The sequence below is a fragment of the Accipiter gentilis genome, chromosome Z (assembly GCF_929443795.1).
Source record: "Accipiter gentilis chromosome Z, bAccGen1.1, whole genome shotgun sequence".
In the NCBI taxonomy this organism is placed as follows: Eukaryota; Metazoa; Chordata; class Aves; order Accipitriformes; family Accipitridae; genus Astur; species Astur gentilis.
Genome location: NC_064919.1, coordinates 30,337,559 through 30,361,024, shown reverse-complemented (window position 1 = coordinate 30,361,024; position 23,466 = coordinate 30,337,559).

The window sequence follows — 23,466 nt, the reverse complement described above, 5'->3', positions numbered from 1 at the left end:
TTGGAGTTGTCAAATGATCTAGGCTTGTTGTCTGATGGTTCTCAGCGTGTCGGTGTTGTTTTTAAAGTCTAAACAACAAAATTCTGGAAAAACGGTGTTGTTCTGCTTACACCCTACATCAAATTGGGCCAATAAGAAATCTATGGGTGGAATTAATACCTGTAATTGATTCATAGTCACTTCTTGAAGATTTGCTAATTCATCGATGGCTCGAGCTGTGGCTTTTCCTTGTTTCAAAATCAGGCAGGCTAAAGTTTGTATATTCATTCTGTTTACCCAAGGTCCTACTGGAGTAAGTGATGAAATTGTCAAATATAGAAAATCGGTGGGTAGACGAACTGTGGGATCACAGGAACCATCCAACTTTGCCATCTGCACACTTCTTCTTTCTCGATGTGTCACGTTGACTAAGTCCTTTTCTGTGGGTGTCCAGGCTTTCAGTCGCCCTATGGAAGAGTCCTCCTCGTAACGACACGCAGATATCTTAGTCCTTATTGGTTCCTTGTACATCCAGATGGATCCATTTGGCTGGTACCCATCTGGGTCTAGTGTTTGTCTGGACACAGGCGTATCCTCACCCCCACTGTAAAATGGGTACTGGTTCTTGCCACTCCATTGTGACCGGATCTCGGTACCAAAATGGCACTCCTAGCGCGTGGTCGGACAATGACGTAGCAGAAAAATGTCGTTGTGGCGAAGTGTGATGTTGAGATGGGTCTGAATTACCCCATGGCATATGATTTAATACCACGCAAGCCTTGGCTAAAAGTTCATTTTGGTAGCTTCTCCCCCTCCCTAAGGCGATCTAACTGCGTCTTCAGGGTTTGATGGGCTCGCTCAACTATTGCTTGACCTGTGGAATTGCAGGGGATTCCAGTTGTATGTGTGATTGCCCCATTTGTTCAGAAATTCGCGAACCCGAGAAATGACATAGTTGGGGCTATTATCTGTTTTTATCTTTTGAGGGATTCCCAGAATACTGATTGCTTGACAAATATGTCATATGGTGGCCATTGTGTTACCCGTAGTTTCAGCAGTGGGACAGATATAACCGCTACAGGTATCTACAGTGACATGTAAATACTTCCTGGGTTTAAAAGGTTCATAGATAGTAATGTCTTGTTGCCAAATTTGATTTGGTTGTAGACCTCGAGGGTTAATTCCCCATGTCCAGAAGTTAGTTTGACAACAGCGTGGACAAGAAGCAACCACTGCTTGAGCATCAGACAAGGGTAGCTGAAATTACTTTGCTAGTGTCCTTGCCCCTTGATGCAAAAATTCATGAGAAAGTTTGGCTTATTGTAAAATGGGAATACCTACTGATTGGATGAGGGTTCCTGCTGCTTTGTCTGCATGACCATTTCCTTCCGTTAAGGCACCTGGTATCTGTGTATGACTATTAATGCGTGCAAAAAATACAAGGCTTTGTCTTTTTTCTAAAACTGAGAAGAGTTCCTGAGCAGGCCCAGTCCCTCCTGGCAAACTTTCTTTACGTCGTTGTGTTAATCTATACACATATTCACTGTCTGTGACAATGTTTAAAGGGGTGGTAGGCCAAGTAGTTAGAGCAGTTACTACTGCATGTAGTTTTAAAATTTGGACCGATCCTTGGCTTTTCCAAGTTCTGGTATGCCATCAGTTGTCAGAAAACCAGGCCATAGCCACCTGTTCGGTTGATCCAGAGGCATCAGTGAACACTGTGAGGCCTTGGAGGGGTTTTTCTGAAATGGGTGTTTGTGGTTTAAAGGTTGATGATAAAAAGCTTGTAATGAGAGGGTCACAACTAGCTGGGATAATTTGTCCCGTGAAATCTGCTAAGGCTGCTTGCAAATACATATCCAACATTATTAATTATTCAAAATTACGGGGACTGACAGATATTGAAATAAATTTAGGATCTCTCCCAGATAACTGCTGCATTTGCCGTCATCCTTGAGAGATCGCATCTGCTAATGGCACTAAAAATTGTGGTGTGGCTTACTTTGGATAACTGGTATACAGCCACAACAGAGGGCATACCCGTGAATCGATAAACTGATATATCAGTCCGTTTGCTCCTTCTCGTTGCATGGTTATATGTAATTCTAGTGGAACTTCTGGGGTATGATGTTTGAGACTCCTGTGAGCTAGTTTAGTAGCTATCTGCTGTAACACAGCTTTTTATGTACTTGTCAATGTTTGAGCAGCTGCGACATCTGGGATTCCTGCTAAATCTGCTAACAAGGGTTGTAACTCCATGTGTGAAATAGGAATAAACTGTCTTAACCATTGCAGATCGCCAACCAGCACTTGTAGGTCATGTAGGGTTGATACTTGGTGTTCAATCTGCAGTTTTTGAGGCTGGACCGCCCGCCCGCCTCTGTATGAGTGTACCCAGATATTTCACTGAGCAGTTTTCTGTACCTTTTCAGTTGCTATTTCTAAACCATGTTCCTTAAGAACTTGAATCAGGTGTTCTAAGGTTGTGTTAACGTCTCCCTCCCCACATAACAAAATATCTTCCATATAATGATACAGGACCCAGTTGTGATGTGTATCTTGAAACTGACGCAACACGTGAGAAACAAACCACTGACACAGAGTTGGGGAATTTTTCATCCCCTGTGGTAACACCGTCCAGTGATAGTGTTGTACTGGTTCTTGACTGTTGATCGTCGGGATTGTCATTGCAAATCTGGGTTGATGAGCCGGATGGAGTGGAATAGAAAAGAAACAGTCTTTTATGTCAATTACCGTGACTGGCCAGTCTCGGGGTAACATGGACAGTCAAGGCAGGCCTGGTTGCAAAGGTCCCATGCCTTCAAGAACAGCATTGATTGCCCTAAGGTCATGCAAAAGACGCCAGGCACCTGACTTCTTTTGGATGACAAAAACAGGACAATTCCATAGACTGGTGGTCGGGACTACATGTCCTTTTTCCACTTTGTGCTGTACTAATAGTCGTAGCTGAAACAATTTGTCTTGAGGAAGGGGCCACTGGTCAACCCACACCGGCTGTTATTTGTTTGACTGCGCAGTACAGCTGCAACCGCTGCAGCCACAGGTGTCACTGTGGTTTGAGCCTCTGCTTCCAATACTCATTTAATCATATCTGCTACTGAGGCTTTTGCTGGCAACTGCATTAAAATTTGCTTTGTTTGGTCATTTGCCTGAGTGCGAGCTAGCTCTTTTGCAAAAACCGGTTTAACCTCATCCAGTATATCTGCTACCTCAACCGCTTTTTGCAAATGTTCTAAAAAATCCTGATATGGTTCATTAACTCTCTGAATAACCTTTGTATACGGTACTCTTTTCAAACCTCCCGATTTTTGCAAACGCATTCCTAGCACAAGTTGAAGAAGCCACTATCACCCAACCTCGCAATCCAGCCTGGTTCTGAGGGGCAGCATGCTGTCCGGTCCCTACCAAGTCCTCCATGGTGACTCCTGCTAAATTGTGTCCTGGAGTAAGAGCATCTAACACAACTGCTTCTGCTTCCTCCTTAAATGCCTGCTCCCAAAGGCACATCAAAGGTGCCGTGAGTGCTGCACGCGCCAACTGTCTCCAGTCAAATGGTAACAATGGCTGAGCATAAATTACATCTAGCAGAGCTCACGTCCTTGAGCCATTCAATCCATCGTCTCTACAACTCATTTGCCATTCTTTCACTAACTTATAGTCTAATGGTTGCCATCTCGGTCCATAATTACTCCATCGGCAGTAATTAACAATGGGCACACTAACGCTCCCCCTTCATCTGAAGGTTTGAAATCAACACCCTCTAAGATACACTTTTTTGCTATTAATTTCAAATCTGTAAACACTGAAGGCTGTGCTGCACAGTCTACAACACCTTCAGCATGCTGCACTGTCTGTTCAATATTTGCTGCTAGATTTTTGAACTTCGCCAAAACCTCCACCACCTCTGTGATCTGATTCTGTCCCGGTTTCGACACGACCTCCTCGTCCGAGTCTGGTGATGGAACTGCGTCCGCTTGTAACTTCCCTCTAACGCGACTTTCTTTTTCATTTGGATCTACCTCCATCAAAGACATTGGTGGTGCACTAGGACCCGTGACTGTACCACTCGCTGGGAGGCGGGCGACTGCCCGCGCCGCCACCGGAGGGACATGGTCAGGCGGGTCCTCCGCCTCATACGAAGACAACCCTGGCGGGGGAAGGGGTGGATAGCCAAAAGGAAGATCCCCCGCTTGCCCGCGAGAAATTGGAAACGCCAATGCATCCGAAATACCCTCCGCCTTTCCCAGCCTCTCTCCCTTTGCATCCGACACTTCTCCTGAGACCTCCTGTTCACTTTCATCTTCCTTATCAGCTTGTAAATCTACCGAATTGACCTCTTCCCCTCGTAACGCTGCTGTAGCTGCCATCCAAACTGCCTTCGCCTCCCTTTCTTTCCTCAACACTGTCAACACTGAACACAGAGCCGCGAGCTTATCTGTAGCTCCTTTTTTCCACTCAGACACTCTTCCACTAACTCCTTGCGCGCAGCCTGCAGCTGTGACGCCTCAAATAACTCTCCCGGCTTTACTATGAAGCCCCATTGCGTCATCCATTGGATGAGGTTAGTGACTGGAGCCGTATGCACTCCACAGTCCACCTCCCTGCCTACCGCGTTTAATACCTGAATAATCGTTCCGATGGATACCTTCATCACCGGCAGGGTCGCCCTGCAGGCAATCTTCGATCTGCCTGGCCAGGCACAACAAACACTGACGCTCCTCGAGTACTACGCGCCCCCCCGATCACGCTGCGCACTCCGCTCCCACAATCATGTTGCGCCCGCGATCACATCGGGGTCATCACTTGTTGTGCTTTCCCATCACGACAATCTAGGAGAAATGACGCATTGCCAGGGACTTGCTGTGGGGAGAAATGGACCAACACAGATACTGTGGATCAAGCGATTTCTCTGACTAATTGCTGCATAACACTTGGTTATATATCACAACCATGCGCAAGCCATTCACTGATTGGTTAACATGTGCTGTTCACGCGCCTAAAGCAATACTTCGATTGGACAAGGTCTTCTGATCACACGAATGGTTCCTCCTGTCTGTGTCTTGCCTGATGTCCTGCTTTCAGTCATGTAGGCCCAACTTGTTCAGCTTTTTGTGCTTATTTCATCAAACTTTGTAGCAACAGTTAGCCTTTGCTGCGTCCTTGAGGCCTGCTGCTTGCAGGTGCCTCTGGCTCACAGATTGAACAGTCTCATTGTGTTTCTCATTCACTATATGTCTATTTTTCTAATTATCCCACACTGACTTTGGAAATTATTTCATTTAATATGATGTTTTCTGACTTTAGAAGCACATGCAATTTCTTAAACGCATATGAGTCCTGGATGCAGCTGGGATAGAGTTAATTGTTTTCCTAGTAGCTAGTACAGTGCTATGTTTTGAGTACAGTATGCAAAGAATGTTGATAATGCTGATGTTTTTTAGTTGTTGCTAAGTAGTGTTTAGTCTAAAGTCAAGGATTTTTCAGCTTCTCATGCCCAGCCAGCAAGAAAGCTGGAGGGGCACGAGACGTTGGCACAGGACACAGCCAGGGCACCTGACCGAAACTGGCCAATGGGGTATTCCATACCATGTGATGTCACATCTAGTATATAAACTGGGGGGAGTGGGGGCAGGGGATCACCGCTCGGGGACTAACTGGGTGTTGATTGGCAGGTGGTAAGCAATTGCACTGTGCATCATTTGTATATTCCAATCCTTTTATTGTTACTGTTGTCATTTTATTAGTGTTATCATTATCATTATTAGTTTCTTTTGTTCTATTAAATCATTCTTATCTCAACCCACAAGTTTTACTTCTTTTCCCAATTTTCTCCCCCATCCCACTGGGTGTGTGGGGAGTGAGTGAGCAGTTGCGTGGTGCTTAGTTGCTGGCTGGGGTTAAACCACGACAGTCCATTTTGGCGCACAGCGTGGGGCTTGAAGGGCTGAGATAATGACAAACCTGTCCAGAGCTTGTTAAAACAAATTTGTTATAAGCGTTCATTATATTGGTCTAATAGTCGCTGGTCATTTTGTTGATTTATGTGTTCTCAGAGTTGTTGCTCTTGTTCTTAAAGTTTTGTTATATATCACCTCATTTGCTGTATGTAGTCCCTGTTCTGCTGCTTATCATCCGTGGGAGGCTGAAAAAGGTTTTCTCTTTGATGTATTGTCTAACCCTGGTTTATGTTATGATAAAGTCATCGGTTGTGGGATTAATCCAGTATTTGCACTCAGTGTTGTTACCTTTATACTCCGGGACCCATCTGTGGGAAAATATTAATAATTACACCATTTACCTTTCTTCCTTGGAAAGCCAGTCTATTGGTGGGGCACCTTTCTTCCCCTCTCCTTTCTCCTTCAGTGCAGTTACAATGCTGTTTGAGAATTTTGAAAAATTTTAATACCCTTCGGATGTTGAGACCAGGACAGTCCTAGCCCTACTGCTAGGAGTTAGCATGCTTCTGAACGTGGTTTAGCTCTTGTTTAACATTAAAAAACTATTTCAGAAGAGCACCCAGAGATCTGCCCCGAGGCTGGATAATTCTGAGTGGCAGGGTGTGTGGGGTAGTATGGGCAAGTATGTAGAAATGTGGGCACCTCCAGTGTTTTGTAAATTCACCCCTGAACAAGTGCACAATTCAGAAGAACTAGTAAAATATTTGGAAAAGGTATGCTGCCGCCCCAGCAACTCCAGGGAGATACAAATCGCTGCAATGTGCTGGGGCCTGGCCCATGCCTATCGAGCCCTGTTCGACACCACTCAGTACCCTCAAGGGGAAGAGAAGGTCTTCGGACCTAACAACAAAACGATGAGCACTGTGGTCACTCAAACCTCAGCAACGGGTGCAGTGGCCTCTCCAGCCCCGGCAACAAGCATTGTGGCCACCCAGACCTTGGCAACAGGCACTGAGACCCCTCCAGCCCTGGTGATGAGAACTGCTGCTACCCAAACCTTGGCGACAGACACTACAGTTATCCAAAACCCAGCGAGAGGCACTGCAACTGAACCAGCGGACTAACCTGCACCAGTATCAGTTGCCCCCATACAGAAAAGGAAATACACAAAAATATCAGTTCAATTAGCAAAGGATGAAGGTGAACCAGGGTCATCACGGGAACAGAAGGAAGAGGCAGAATCAGAAGTAATAACTGGTCCCTATCCTTCAGTAAGCTGCGGGATATGCGAAAAGATTTTGGCTGCCATATAGGTGAGCATATTATCACCTCGCTTCTCCCATGCTGGGACAATGGGGCTAATAGCTTGGAATTAGAAGGTAGGGAAGCCAAGCAGCTGGGATTGCTTGCCAGGGAAGGTGGCATTGACAAGGCACTTGGAAGAGGGACACGAGCCATCAGCCTCTGGAGGCGACTCCTGTCAAGTGTGAAGGAAAGGTACCCCTTTAAGGAAGATGTTATATGTCAGTCAAGCAAGTGGACCATCATGGAGAGAGGTATCCAATATCTGAGGGAATTAGCAGTGCTAGAGATGATTCATTCACAATTACCCAAAGATCCAGATGAAGTCCAATGCACACAACCCATGTGGCAGAAGTTTGTACGGAGTGCACCATCATCCTATGCTGACACACTGGGAATAATGACCTGGAAAGACGAAGAGGCACAGACAATGGATGAAGTGGCTCGCCAACTCTGTCAATATGAAGAAAATGTCTCTTCCTCCCTACAAGACTGCATTTCAGCTGTGGAGAGGCTGTCTGAGGATTTCCACCAATCCAAAGGGGATATGTCCTATTCCTCACCTGTAAGGACCAATGTCTCAGCTATTAGGAGTGAGCGTTCCTCTGCCCAAGAGAGAGAATATAGAAGGTACACAGCGTGAGGTGCCCTGTGGTTTTACCTATGTGATCAGGGAGACGACATGAGGAAATGGGATGTAAAACGTACCTCGGCCCTAAATGCATGGGTACGTGATCTGTGAGGAAAAACCACCACAGAAAGGGGATTCTACCAGGAAAAATGCTGCTCCAGTTTCCAAACAGAGTAGAAGGGCTGATCTTATTTCTGATCCTCTTGAAGGGACTTCTGAGCCAATTTTATGAGAAATGAATACTGGATACTCTGACCAGAATTAGAAGGGCCCTGCCTCCAGCCAGGTGGAGGAAAGGGAGAACTAGGCCTACTATACAGTGTGGATTTGATGGCCTGGCATGTTAAACCCACAGGAGTACAAGACTGTAGCAGACACTTGCACAGAGTGTACCCTAATGCCATCAAGTTATAAAGGGGCAGAACCCATTTGTATTCCTGGTGTGACTGGGGGATCCCAAGAGTTAAATCTGTTGGAAGCTGAAGTAGGTCTAACTGGGAATAAATGGCAGAAACACCCCATTGTGACTGGTCCAGAGGCTCCGTGTATCCTTGGCATAGACTATCTCAGGAGGGGGTATTTTAAGGACCCGAAGGGGTATCGATGGGCTTTCGGTATAGCTGCCTTGGAGACGGAGGGAACTGAACGGTTGTCTACCCTGCCTGGTCTCTCTCAAGACCCTTCGATTGTGGGGTTGCTGAAGGTTGAAGAACAACAAGTGCCAATTGCTACCACGACGGTGCACCGGCGGCAATATCGCACCAAACGAGACTCTCTGATTCCCATCCACAAATTGATTCGCCAACTGGAGAGCCAAGGAGTGATCAGCAAAACTCGCTCACCCTTTAATAGTCCCATATGGCCAGTGCGGAAGTCTAATGGGGAATGGAGATTAACCGTTGACTATCGCAGCCTGAATGAAGTTACCCCACCGCTGAGTGCTGCCGTTCCAGATATGCTAGAACTTCAATACGAGTTAGAGTCAAAGGCAGCCAAGTGGTATGCCACCATTGACATTGCTAATGCATTTTTCTCAATCCCTCTGGCAGCAGACTGTCGTCCACAATTTGCCTTTACTTGGAGGGGTGTCCAGTACACTTGGAATCGATTGCCCCAGGGGTGGAAACACAGCCCCACCATTTGCCATGGATTAATCCAGACTGCACTAGAAAAAGGTGAAGCTCCAGAACACCTGCAATACCTTGATTACATCATTGAATGGGGCAACACAGCAGAAGAAGTCTTTTGAGAAAGGGAAGAAAATAATCCAAATCCTTCTGAAAGCCGGTTTTGCCATAAAAGAAAGTAAGGTCAAGGGACCTGCACAGGAGATCCAGTTCTTAGGAATAAAATGGCAAGGTGGGCGTCATCAGATCCCAATGGATGTGATCAACAAAATAGCAGCTATGTCTCCACCGACTAATAAAAAGGAAACACAGGTTTTCTTAGGTGTTGTGGGGTTTTGGAGAATACATAGTCCAAATTACAGTTTGATTGTAAGCCCTCTCTATCAAGTGACCAGGAAGAAGAATGATTTCAAATGGGGCCCTGAACAACAACAAGCCTTCGAACAAATTAAACGGGAGATTGTTCATGCAGTAGCTCTTGGGCCAGTCCGGACAGGACAAGATATTAAAAATATGCTCTACACTGCAGCTGGGGAGAATGGCCCTACCTGGAGCCTCTGGCAGAAAGCACCTGGGGAGACCCGTGGCCAACCTCTGGGGTTTTGGAGTCGGGGATATCGAGGATCCGAGGATCGCTATACTCCAACTGAAAAAGAGATATTGGCAGCATATGAAGGAGTTCGAGCCGCCTCAGAAGTGGTTGGTACTGAGACACAGCTCTTCTTAGCACCCCGACTGCCAGTGCTGGGCTGGATGTTCAAAGGGAAAGTTTCCTCTATGCATCACGCGACTGACGCCACATGGATTAAGTGGATTGCACTGATCACACAGCGGGCTCGCATAGGAAACCCCAGTCACCCAGGAATGTTAGAAGTGATCACAGACTGGCCGGAAGGGAAAGATTTTAGAATGTCGCCAGAGGAGGAGGTGACACGGGCTGAAGAGGCCCCGCTGTATAATAAACTGCCAGAAAATGAGAGGCAGTATGCCCTGTTCTCTGATGAGTCCTGTCGCATTGTGGGAAAACATCGGAGGTGGACAGCTGCTGTATGGGGAGTCCTACATGACTAGTCACAGAAACCGCTGAAGGAGAGGGTGAAATGAGTCAGTTTGCAGCAGTAAAAGCCATCCAGTTAGCCTTAGACATTGCTGAAAGAGAAAAGTGGCCAGTGCTCTATCTCTATACTGACTCATGGATGGTGGCAAATGCCCTGTGGGGGTGGCTACAGCAATGGAAGCAGAGCAACTGGCAGCACAGAGGCAAACCCATCTGGGCTGCTGCACTTTGGCAAGATATTGCTCCCGGCTAGAGAATCTGGCTGTAAAAGTACATCATGTAGATGCTCACGTACCCAAGGGTCGGGCCACTGAAGAACATCGAAACAACGAACAGGTGGATCAGGCTGCCAAGATTGAAGTGTCTCAGGTGGACCTGCACTGGCAACATAAGGGTGAGCTATTTATGGCTCGGTGGGCCCATGATACTTCAGGCCATCAGGGAAGAGATGCAACATATAGATGGGCTTGAGATCGAGGGGTGGACTTGACCATGGACGCTATCACACAGGTTATCCATGAATGTGAAACATGTGCTGCAAATAAGCAAGCCAAGCGGTTAAAGCCCCTGTGGTATGGAGGGTGATGGATGAAATATAAATTTGGAGAAGCCTGGCAGATTGACTATATCACACTCCCACAAACTCGCCAAGGCAAGCGGTATGTGCTGACAATGGTGGAAGCAACCACCAGATGGCTAAAAACACATTCTGTAGCCCATGCCACTGCCCGGAACACTATCCTGGGCCTTGAGAAGCAGGTCTTGTGGCGACATGGCACCCCAGAAAGAACTGAGTCAGACAACGGGACTCATTTCCGAAACAACCTCATAGACACCTGGGCCAAAGAGCATGGCATTGAGTGCGTGTATCATACCCCCTATCATGCACCAGCCTCTGGAAAAATTGAGTGATACAATGGACTGTTAAAGACTACATTGAGAGCAATGGGGGGTGGAACTTTCAAACACTGGGATACACATTTAGCAAAAGCTACTTCGTGAGTGAACACCAGAGGATCTGCCAATCAGGGTGGCCCTGCCCAATCAGAATTTTTACGTACTGTAGAAAGGGATAAAGCCCCTGTAGTGCACATGAAAAATATGTTAGGGAAGACAGCCTGGGTTACTCCTGCCTCAGGCAAATGTAAACCCATTCGTGGGATTGCTTTTGCTCAAGGGCCTGGGTGCACTTGTTGGGTGATGCGAAAAGATGGGGAAGTCCAATGTGTGCCTGAAGGCGATCTGATTTTAGGTGAAAATAGCCAGAATTAAACTGTATGATATTAGTTGCTATATAACCCTGCTACTGTATGTTATCATTACTATAATTGTTATATGCTATATCCATAGTACTATAGTAAGAATCACTTAGATTGAGCAAGAATGAATTGTGATAAAACTGAGCGAAGCACAGTGGTGATGGAACCAGAACTGACTCTAGCATGCAACAATCCAACAGTGCACACCATCCTCCTGCTACGTCAAATGTCATCTGCTCGTCACACCGCACTGAAGCCCAATCCTGCTCTACCAACTGAGACGACTTTGCACCATCCCTCCTGCCCAGACAGACTGGTATGACAGATGGAGCCCAGGGTCAGGAACTAAATTTACTCAACAAACATTTTATGAACATGACCCATAAACTAAAGGAATGATATCTCTGTGTGTGTATACATATATACATATATATATATATAATTGTTCATATGTCTCAAAGGGACGGAAAAGGTGATGATGATTGACCAGGTTGTAACTAAAGATATGGGAACTGAGCATGACGTCAATGGTACAGAATAAGGGGTGGATACTGTCCTGGTTTCAGCTGGGATAGAGTTAATTGTCTTCCTGGTAGCTGGTACGGTGCTATGTTTTGAGTTCAGTGTGTGAAGAATGTTGATTACACTGATGTTTTCAGTTGTTGCTAAGTGGTGTTTATTCTAAAGTCAAGGATGTTTCAGCTTCTCATGGCCAGCCAGCGAGAAAGCTGGAGGGGAACAAGAAGTTGGCACAGGACACAGCCAGGGAAGCTGACCCAAAGTGGCCAATGGGGTATTCCATACCATGTGACATTCCATTTAGTATAGGAACTGGGAAGTGGGGGTGGGGGATCGCCGCTCAGAGACTAGCTGGGTGTCGATCGGCGGGTGGTGAGCAATTGCACTGCCAATCAGTTGTACATTCCAATCCTTTTATTATTGCTGTTGTCATTTTATTAGTGTTATAATTATTATTATTAGTTTCTTCTTTGCTGTTCTGTTAAATTGTTCTTATCTCAACCCACAAGTTTCACTTCTTTTCCCGATTTTCTCCCCCATCCCACTGGGTGTGTGGGGAGTGAGTGAGTGGCTGCGTGGTGCTTAGTTGCTGGCTGGGGTTAAACCATGACAATATGAAAAACAAGTTACTTACGAAATCAGGAGGCAGCAAAATATTACAGGACATAAAAGGTATGGCTAACATAAAATGCATAAAACTTTAACTATCAAAGGCTCTAAACCATTGGCAAATGTACAAAACATGTAAAGAAAGCTGGAAGCTCTTCCATAACTGGGAGAATGTTCCATTCCATGACCTGCTAAAAAGAAGCCTAGGGACATGAGGCAGACTTTACTGAAAATACAGTACTAGCACTAAGAAAAGATACAAAAATAAAAGTTGATGGAAAATAGAACACAAAAGAGAGAAGATAACAATTATGTAGAAAAAAATTGTAGTTCATTGTATGCTTGTGACTAGGTATACCAATCATTTCAGTTGCCTCTGAATTAATTGATTCAATTCTATAAAATATAGAATGACACCATAAGTGATTTTCACATGTCTTATGCTAAGGAAGGGTTTCTTAAACAAGTGAGTATTATAGACTGTGATGGAAAACAGAGTTTTCAAAATGAAATTGCTGAGAAGCCGTACTTTAGAGAGACTGTGAAAATGAGAACTCAAATTCAGTGAACAGTTCCAACTATAAGCAGAGTGAGAAAATGGATTTTGAAGGTGTCAAAAATATATTTTCTTTCTTCAAGCTTCTATTGTGAAACAAATCTAAAACAAAAGTCTATTGATATGTTTTAAGAGAGTTTTACAAGTGTTAAAAGGTAAGTATTTTGATAATAACAAAATGTTTCAGGTTCAATGAAAATAAATTTTGACAAGGACGGAATTTCATTGACATGAAAAATACATTCTGCTGGGACAGAGTTATTTTCTTCCTAGCACCTGGTACAGTGTATTTTGGATTTAGTGTGGGAGATATAAAGATAACGCACTGATGTTTTACTTCTTGCTAAGCAGTGCTTATCCTAGGTTGAGGATTTTTCAGTTTCCCATGGTCTGCCATCAAGCAGGTGTACAACAAACCGGGAGGAAGCATGGCCAAGACAGCTGACCCAAACTAGCCAAAGAGATATTCCATACCATAGGACATCATGCTCAGCATATAAACTGCGGGGAGTTGGCCGGGAGGGGGAGACCACTACTCAGGCATCAGTCAGAGAGTGGTGAGCAATTACATTGTGCATCACTTGCCTTTTCTTGGGTCCAATTTATCTTTTTTTCTTATATTCCTTTTCATTACAGTTATTATTATTGTTATTATATTTGTATTATTTTTTATTTATTTATTTTCTTTATTAAACTCTTCTCATCTCAACCCATGAGTTTTACTTTTTTTCCTGGTTCTCCTCCCCATCCCACTGGGAGTGGGGAACAGGAAGCAAACAGCTGTGTGGTGCCTAGTTGCTGGCTGGGGTTAAACCATGACAATCTGTAATACGCTCTGTCTTTGCAAGATCAAACACCACATTCTAGGATTCTTCTTGTGTACAAGTAATGCCTATGACAATAAACTGTGAAATGCTATATACCAACTTCCTAAAATAGAGATCAGTCTTCAAATTTACTGTATACTATATTCTCTGTATATTCCTTCTATTATTGCCATCATATGATCATTAAACAGCATAGGCCAGAATACAAAACTACTTTAGGCACCCAATCCCCATTTCAAACCAACACAAGTAAAAATCTGGTTCTTTATGTATAATCCCCATTTCATATATCCTGAATGACTAATAGCATATTTTATTGTTATTGTTAGTGTAGCGCTTGTTTTTTGTCAGTTCTGCATGTTGTAATTTTCTTCTCTGACATTAGAAATTTATTTCATTTTGATTTGCTGTGTCCTTACAGTGCTCCTTGTCAGCAGATTCTCTAACAACTAATTTAAAAAATGTTAATACAGTTGAATGTAGTTGACACAATGCATAAATGTATATATTCATCAGCATTCTTGCCAAATGCAACCTTCCAAAATGTGTCCTCAAGATAGCAGATCTTAATTTCCCTGTTTTCTCCAGATTCTCTCAGGTCATCTGTTTCAAAGTAACCCTGGCTTCAGCAAAAGCCTCTAAGTAATTCCTGCTACATGACACAAGCTGCACATGTATCATAAATTGTCTTCATGTCCCATATCTTTTTGCCTGTAATTATGAAACCAAGTAAATACATTTGTAGCTTGGACATTTTAACAATCTGCTGACTATTCTACTATGACCTTTTTTTGATCAGGGGAAAAATGCAAATTGGTATTTTTAAATTTCCCTCCAGCTAAGAAAAACCTTGGAGCCTGAACTCTTTGCCTTTTTTTTCTACTCTTTTTATACACAGGTCAGTAAACAAATCCTGTTTTTTCCCACCTTGTTGTTCATGAAACTGAGATCTTTTTGTACACATCAGTGTCTCTGAGGTCAGACTCAGTCCATTTCCATGCTGCAAGCTCTGGATACCAATCTTCTTACTTTCTTTCAAGAGCCACAAGTCCCTCAAGATCTCATCTTGTTCCCTGTAGAGATTTTGCAAAGCTTTACTGAGAAATTTTTTTGTAAGACAACATTCCTTTTATGGAAAAAAAAAAAATAAGGAAAGAATTGTAGGAAGGCAGAATACCTTTTGTAAAACCAGCTAATACAGTTGAAAGGGAATGCTTTCAAGAACACAAAACATTTCTTTAGATCAGAAAGAGGAGCCCAAGCAAGCTTGGCGGGATTGGAGTAGAGGTCAAAACAGATGCATCAGACTTGAGGATTGATTTATGCAAAGTTAAGCGATCTAGTAACAGATATGGAAGAAAAATTTTTCAGGTATTCTTACTTTACAACAGAATTTCAATAGTCACTGAATGCCTTATTTACAATAACTTTGGGGGGTAAACTGGAGTAGTCCTGCACCCCACCCTAGTTCTGAGCCACATCAAGAGCATTGGTGTCTTGCTATGATGTGTCAGTGACAGCAGTAGATGTTTTACTGCTTCAGATAACGCCAAACAGGTTCATAAAGCTGATGTCTGCAGCCTGACTTGCATAGGATATGAAGGGTGGCATTGTGATCTTAAGATTGAAATGTAAAGCAAGATTAGGCATTGAAAAGATTATGAAAATGCATAGTTTGGAGCACACACCCCTAGTACCTCTGTCAGGAAATTTTTCAGACAGCTTTTCTTAGCAATTAGTACAGTATTATTTTTCATTGTCTTTTATGTTGCCAGTAACAGTCAGGATGTTGCTATTTTCTCTTTTCCTACTAAAAATTAATTAGTCTTTGTGCCTGAGCAATCTTTTGACAAGAGAACCATAGTAAGATTGGGAAGTAAGTACTAACCAAAGGGCAATGAGAAGTGAAGAAATTAGAAATTGGAAATGGACAGCAGAGCAAATTCAAATTAAAACAGCCTAAAATGACTTTGGAATCAGGGTGTTCAGCACAGAGAAATTGTAAATGGGCTTATTCTCAGTAAACATCAATGACTTAGTAACAGCCTCAAGTAAGCAGGTGACACCCTTTAAGATGGAGAAGGGTACTGATATGAGATATCAAATCCTTAAGAAAACAAGAAAACAGAAGGAAGATGACTGACACTTGGTCTTTCCTGCACTTTCCCACCTGTTAGATGATTCAACTCCCACCTGTCAGCAGCTGCAATGGGTATGGTGAGTTATCAACACCCAGTACCTGCCAGAGCACGTCTCAGACCATTGTAGTTTGCACTATGGAACAGGGCAATTGCTGTGCACTCATCTGCTGTACCTATGACACTGCTTCGGGCTAGTATTAGGGCTAGACTTAAGGTTAGGGTTTAGGGTTATAGTTTGGGTTGGGAGTTCAGGTTAGCATTAGCACTAGGGTTAGGCTTCAGGTTCGGATTAGGCATTAGCTTTAGTGTTAGGGTTAGGGTTATTGTTAACAATTATTGTTATCATTGGGTTTATGGGTTAGGGTTAGTGTTCTAGAAAGAATTCAATAAAAACACTTTAAAAAATGTGAGGATTACATAATCCTAGGATTTTTAGTGGTATATCTATTAACTGGGTTTGTCCCTAAAGTGTAGAAACTGACCCTAGCCTAATGCGCACTATGATCTTAACCCTAAATGGGTATGTACACTGGCTTATGAGAAAAAGGAAGAGAGAGACTGGGTCTTTAAATAGCCACAGTGGCAGATAAATATATATAGTGCCAGATATGCATATTAATATTAGTAGTATATGGTGTCTGTTTTTCTGGGGATGAAGACTTCTATGGACTAAGTATAGTGCAGATTGTGAAGAAATAATTCCTTCTTCTCAAGTAGGGAACAGAACTGCCCTGGCATCCTTTGGCACATATTTCAGCCTAGTTGCTGGAATAAGATGTAAAACAAAAGCTGGAGAGCACAGGCAGCATTTAGCTTTTCACACCAGCTCAGACCGCTTTGCATTACTTTCTGCCTCTCTCTTTGTTTAGAACTGCACTAAGGCTGCAGCTGTAAGCATTTAGTAAGAGGGAATTAAACTATATTTACCTCATACTATAAAGTAAAATGCATATGCAGGCCTGTGTTCAGCACCATACATTTGTGTCTGTTTTCTGACCTTAAGCACATGTTTACAATTCCCATTGACATGAAGGGATAAACTGCCCTCAAATATCTCAGGAGTGACTTCTTCACGCTGACTTTTTCACGCTGTAAATAAAGAAAATGTTGCCAGCTGTGGCTGACTTGGAGAGCTGAATAGCCTGAATAATTTTATCTTGAGACGGTTAATCATACAAAACAGTCTAAATAAATACAGAAAACTACAGTCCACATCTAGTCTGAATATAATCAACCTCTGAATCAATACCATGAATGATCATGCTCTGAGAACCAAATTTTGGAGCACATTATCTTATTAGGATGTATCTCATTATATGTTATTCTAGAACACTTTTGTCAATGAGATGTTTACCTAAATGATTTTATCCTTTCTAGTAAAATGAAAACAAACATGTCATATCTTTGGAATTAATTCAGGTCATTCAACATACTGAGGTGTGTTTAGAATTCTTCCCTCTAGTGCATGAAATAAAACTGGAGGTACTTCAGTACCTACCTGTGTGTAGGTATTGTAAAACAATTTTAATACAAACTAGCTAAATCAATTGTTTGCCTGAATAATTTTTTTTTTTTTTTTTTAAAAAAAAACCTATATTGTGGTTAAAGTTTTAGCAAGCATACACAAATTATGCCATGTTTCAAAAACTGGTCGAGCGAAACAAAACACCAAGGTTCATTTAGTCTTAAGTTATGTAAAGCTTTGCTTTGGTTCAAATTGTGTCTTAAATGTATTTCCTGTTTTTTACTCCCACCCGAATCCTTCTGGCTTTTCAATCTTTTTACCTTTTTTACAGCAATGTAAAATAACAAATACTTAACTTCTCAAATAATTACATATAAACCATGAAATTTCTTATAGTCTGTTTGCCAGAATTAAATGAATGAAGATATAGTAACTTTTCTGCCAGCATATATAATGTAATATTTAAAATAGGATAGTGTCTTTCCTCTGGGCAAGTCAGTGAATTTTGTTAAGCTGCCATAAACAGAAATAGTTTTTCAGAAATATGAAATGACAAAGTTAGGCTACCCTTTGCCAGTTCTTTGGAACTTCTTTTTATTTCTTGGTTGTTTTTCTATTACTAATATAGTCTAGATTTTTGAAAAAAGCATAGAAGTTAAAAAAAAAAAAAAACAAAAACAAACAAAAAAAACCCAAACAAAAACCCAAACCAAACATGTCCCTAATTTACTATCTTTTTGCACATCCTCAGCTATATGTGGAATTTTTTTTTTATTAATTATTAAAGAGACTCTACAATACTGACACAGACAATTCTATACTTAGAATTCTTCTCTACTTAAATTCTTCAAATAGTTTAACGTGGAAAATGAGAGAAGGAAATTGCTTTCTTTGCATCCACCTTTCAAAAATAATTTTGAAAGTGTTTTCAATTTTAAACTTTACCTGGATATGAGCTAAATACATAAACCAAAACTAGACCACATATTTTTAATACAATTAAATCTGTAACTAATCTAACATGTGGGTCCCGCATGGGGTCACAAGTCCTGCCAGCAAACCTCCTCCACCATGCATTCCTTCTCCATGGGGTCACAGGTCCTGCCAGGAGCCTGCTCCAGCATGGGCTTTTCCCACGGGTTGCAGGATGGATATCTGCTCCACTGTGGACCTCCATGGGTTGCAGGAGGACAACCTCCATCACCATTGTCTTCACCATGGGCTGCAGGGGAATCTCTGCTCCGCCCCTTTCTTCTTCACTGACCTTGCTGTCTGCAGAGTTTTTCCGCTCACATATTCTCACTCCTCTCCGCCAGCTGGTATTGTGCAGCAGTTATTTCACCTTATTAAATATGTTATTACAGAGGCACTACCATCGTTGCTGATGGGCTCAGCTTTGGCCATCAGTGGGTCCATCTTGGAGCCGGCCGGCATTGGCTCTGTCAGACATAGTGGAAGCTTTTAGCGCTTCTCACAGACGCCACACCTGTACATCACCGTGCTACCAAAACCTTGCCATGCAAATTCAATACAAAACACCAAACCAAAAGCATATTATTTGTACAGCTCTAATGTTTACCAGGCCTTAAAGTCAGCTAAAGAAAGTGATTTCAACTTCATTTACTGACAAAATGTGCCTCTAAAGCGTAGGAAATACAGGTTTCTTTTAAAAGCTGTTACATAAATTAAGTTTTACAGGCAAGGGCCTATTTCAGAAATTTAAGGCCACACTCAGCCCCAGAATAACTTGCAGAACCCCTTTGAAGTTAACTTAAGCTAAAGCAGAATGAATTTCTTGCAGAATTTTGTCTCAAGAACTTGTCAGCTGAAGTGCCTGTGGTAATCTTAGTGTTAGTGATACTGTTAAAAGAAAGAAGCAACTTTCTTTTGTAACTATTGTTACAAATATTCTGATAAGTTAAAATTTTATATAAGCTGGGTTTGATCAAAACGTAAAGATTGTAGAATATAGGGGTTTGAAGCTCGCAATGTAGTCATCGAAACTTAGGGACAAACAAAATGTGCTGTATACAGTCATAAGAAAATAAGTATTGTCTAAAATTAGTTAACCATAGAAACTTCAACCAATTTGTTAGTTTGTAGTGTTTTGTCCTAAGAAACTAAGAGAGATCGTTATGGACCTTAGTTCTGTTGCTTAGAAACCCCACTTTGATCAAGATTCCATTTAGTGGAATCAAGTAAGATTAACCAATGAATGTTTTAGTATAAGAATATTGAAAAGGTGGTGTGACTGAGGGCCAACCACTAGAAACGTTAAATTCAAGAATTAACATTGAATGTACTTTTATGTAAATCTAATACTTGATGGTGAAAATCGTACTGCGCAGAATCACATAAGAGAGGTCAACTATCGGACAAAGTGAGGAAGACTATGGAAGACCACCAGAGGGCTTCTGAAGACCACCAGAGACTTCACCATGCCTGTGTAAAGGGACATTTACATATGCTAATGATTTATTGGACAGTTGATGATTATGTATGACATTTCCAGAAATTTAGTGAATATGTATAAGAGGTGTGTATTTAACCTGCATGATTAAACCAGACAGGTGCACACACTAGGTGGAGTGATCCCCTGTGTGCCCGGCGCTGCAATAAAGAAGTGCCTGCTTCTTAATTTCTCATTGCTGTTAAGGAGTTTTATTCCGGATTTCGGTAACACTATTGTAAAATGAATTAAAAAAGTTAAATGATCATGGAGAGTAAGGACCATAGAAAAAGGATTGGTAGATTAGGTTGAACATTAATCACTTAGGTCAGCATTTTTAATTCTCAGTTTGACCCTGGAATTGAATCGTAGAAAGTTAGAATGGCTTTATTCTGTTGATGGAGTTATGTTCATTATTCTTACCCATTGTCCATGATGCATTACCATATCTCTCAAATTCCCCTGCTTCTGTTTCATGATGTGCAGATTTTGAAAGGAAAAATATTAGCACCTAATTGCTGGCTTTCCAAACTCATGAGGTAAAATCATGTTATTTGCTGTTCTTAGACACATATAGACACATATATCTGGAATTACATGTCTGCAATTCCTACTCCCCTGCAGAAATAGAAAGATTAATGGAGTGACTTTGAGATTAACATATTCAAAGATTGCAGTGCAATGAAAGTTCAATGCGTCATAATTTTTCACTGAATGAGTGAACTTCTAGTTCAAGACCAGTAACTGGCTGACTGCAGTCATGAACTGTGGCCCATGAACTTTGCTAATGTGGTTTAGTAGACTATTCAAAACTGGCTCACAAATGGGTGGTGTACTGGTGGAAGCATGATGACAAAGGGGTACTGCTCTAGGAGCCAGCCAGAAAATAGGGAGGAGGCACTGTATCCATACAGAAATGCTCAAGCATTCCAGCTAGCAGAAAAAGCCCCCAAAAGTATTGGAGTCACAGGGTGGTTAACTAGATCACTACACATAACTCAGTGATGAAACAGGTACCATGAAGTTAGAAACTAGACCTTTCACAAGAAAACTATACCTTCACAGGCTTAGGGGATGTATTTATGCAGAACGACTGATTAAAATTAGGTAATGGGAGAAAATCTTTGTTCACATACCTTCATGAAAGACAAATCAGTGTAAGCTTAATGGAAGAACATTCTAGGAAACATTTCCTATTGAAATGCATGTCTGGTTTTGTACATACAGTTAATTTATTATTGACAGTAAAAACAAAATAAAATCACACCAGAGTTAACAGCCATTTCAGTGTACTTAGGGCTATAATACTAAGTCCCTGAACAGTTCATATTCATGATAAGCAAAACAAAAAACTGAATCAGTTCTTGTCCTCAAATAGCACAGCTATAAAATCCTGTCACCCTGAGTGACAAGACCCCAGCTTTGCCCCCTCAGTTGAGGGCAAGGATATATTCCCATTTGGGTTATCAAAACTGGAATTGTGCATTTTATCAGAAACAAAGCAAAACAAAACACAACCAAAAACCCAAATAAAAAACACCTTCTTTTGTCTCTAATTTGCATAAGTGCTTCCTTCCAAGGAACTGGAGGTACAATGAAACTCCTTTTTTTCTTTTTGGTATTGTAGTCTAGATGTTTCTAACCTGTTTAAGAAGGATGAAAATAAAGTTCCTTGAACATCAAAGAAAACATTCAGTGGCACAACTGGCTGTTGCTCTTCAAAGCAACTCTAAAAATAAGATTCATACAGATTAAAGCTGTGGTTATTGACATTTTTGCATCAGCCCTTCTATTTTCTTATTACAAAAGGCTATAGATTTCTGGTTTTTTCCATTCCCACTTTATTTCCTCTTTCCTTAGCAAGATTCCCTCTCCAGTAAGTACACATACCTCCAGTCTCCACTTGCCCCAGTCTTTTATACAGCAGCCTCCTCTGTACCTGTATGTACAAATGTGTGTTATTTTTAGATTTTATATAATTATAAATTCTATAATAAATTTATGTATGTTTATATTCCTTGCATCTTCAGAACTGGACTCCAAGTTTTAATGTATTTTCTGCTGACTACCAAATTTAACTTGTAGTACACATTGTACTCTCCTCATGGCTGCCACAGAGGCATGAAATCTCTTGAGGGGAGAGGAAGAAGGGGTACGGGAAAGGGCAGAGTGAAGAAGAGATTCTGAAATAGATCTGGTGGGACTTCTGCTTCTCTTCACTGCTAATGTATGACCAGTGGTCCCTTTCCTCTCTTTGAAAGTCTACTAGACTGTTTGAAAGCCTCCTCTAGAAAGCTGGGGTTTAGTTATACTTTTTTTTGTCTCATCACAGTTGCTCATACCATATGAATCTTCCTAGACAAATGCGGCCATTTCATAAAAGCAAGAGCTAGGAAGTAGAAGAAGAAACAAAAGAAGAAACAAAAAAAAAGTGCCCAAACCATGCAGAATCTATGAAATGTCTACATCTTTAATATTTTGCTGTACTGTCTTGCAGGCTTACCATATTACAGTTTTAATTCAATAAGCTATGAAGCATTAGAAATGCATTTATTCCCAAACCAAGAGAAGTGTATGTATTGGTGACATTAAGAATGTATTGATCAGTGGTCTTAAGGTCATATTCATTTGGCTCCACCTGTAATGCCTAAAATCATTAAAAATAAATATCACAGTAACTTTGGAAGCAGTAGCATTTATCAACCAAAGCACCTCTTTTCTTTATACTCATCTAGAACTCTAGTGAAGGTGAAGAGTACCAAAGTGAGGAAATTTTTTTTATATAGTTATGACAGACCAATGTAAAGGCAAAATGGGAGTAGAGATAAGGTACTTCATGATGTGCTATGGAAAATTGTTTTGAAAAAAAATTATTTTCACTTTAAAATGAAAAATTATTTTGCAATAAGATGTACTGCACAATGGTTTGACAAAGGAACTCTGCAGAAGTTAATTTGCAATGAATTTGAGGCAGAGCTATAAAAAAAAGATTGCACAATTGCTGAAAGAACAATGGAAAAATCACTAGGCAAGGAAAATTATACAAGCACACAAGGATTTAATCTACTCAAAAGTTAGAGAAATTAGATTTTCATTCTGTAGCTAAAAAAAAGGAAAAATAGGCAGAGACAAGTCATAGTATTTTGGAGAAATGCAAGAAAAAATTGCATTAACAGTATTTCAATCAATGTTGATCATAAATTATTTTTAAAAAAGAAGACAACATGTTATTAACCATGTACTCATGTGCATGTTTACTATGTATCTTTGTGGAAAATATGTCTTTTGATGTTTCCTTCTCCAAATGTTGACATATATTTGTTATCCCTAATTAAACAATGTTATTTGTATTACTGTTTCACACATGCTACTGATGCCAGGCTGATACCAAAAGCATAGTTTGTTTCAGTTAGAGAACCAGTAAAGAGTGAAAGAGAAGATTCCTTTGAAATTGTTTTCAAATGATGTGACAGTGCTACCTTTTTTTCCTTGTTTTCCAGCTGTATCTTCTTAGTGACTATGCAGTAGTCCAGAAGAGAACCCTACAATTTGATTCATTATAACAACTCTGGAAATAAAGACTTTCTATTGACATCTTAGATTTTGATTCAGCTATGAAGAAATCTA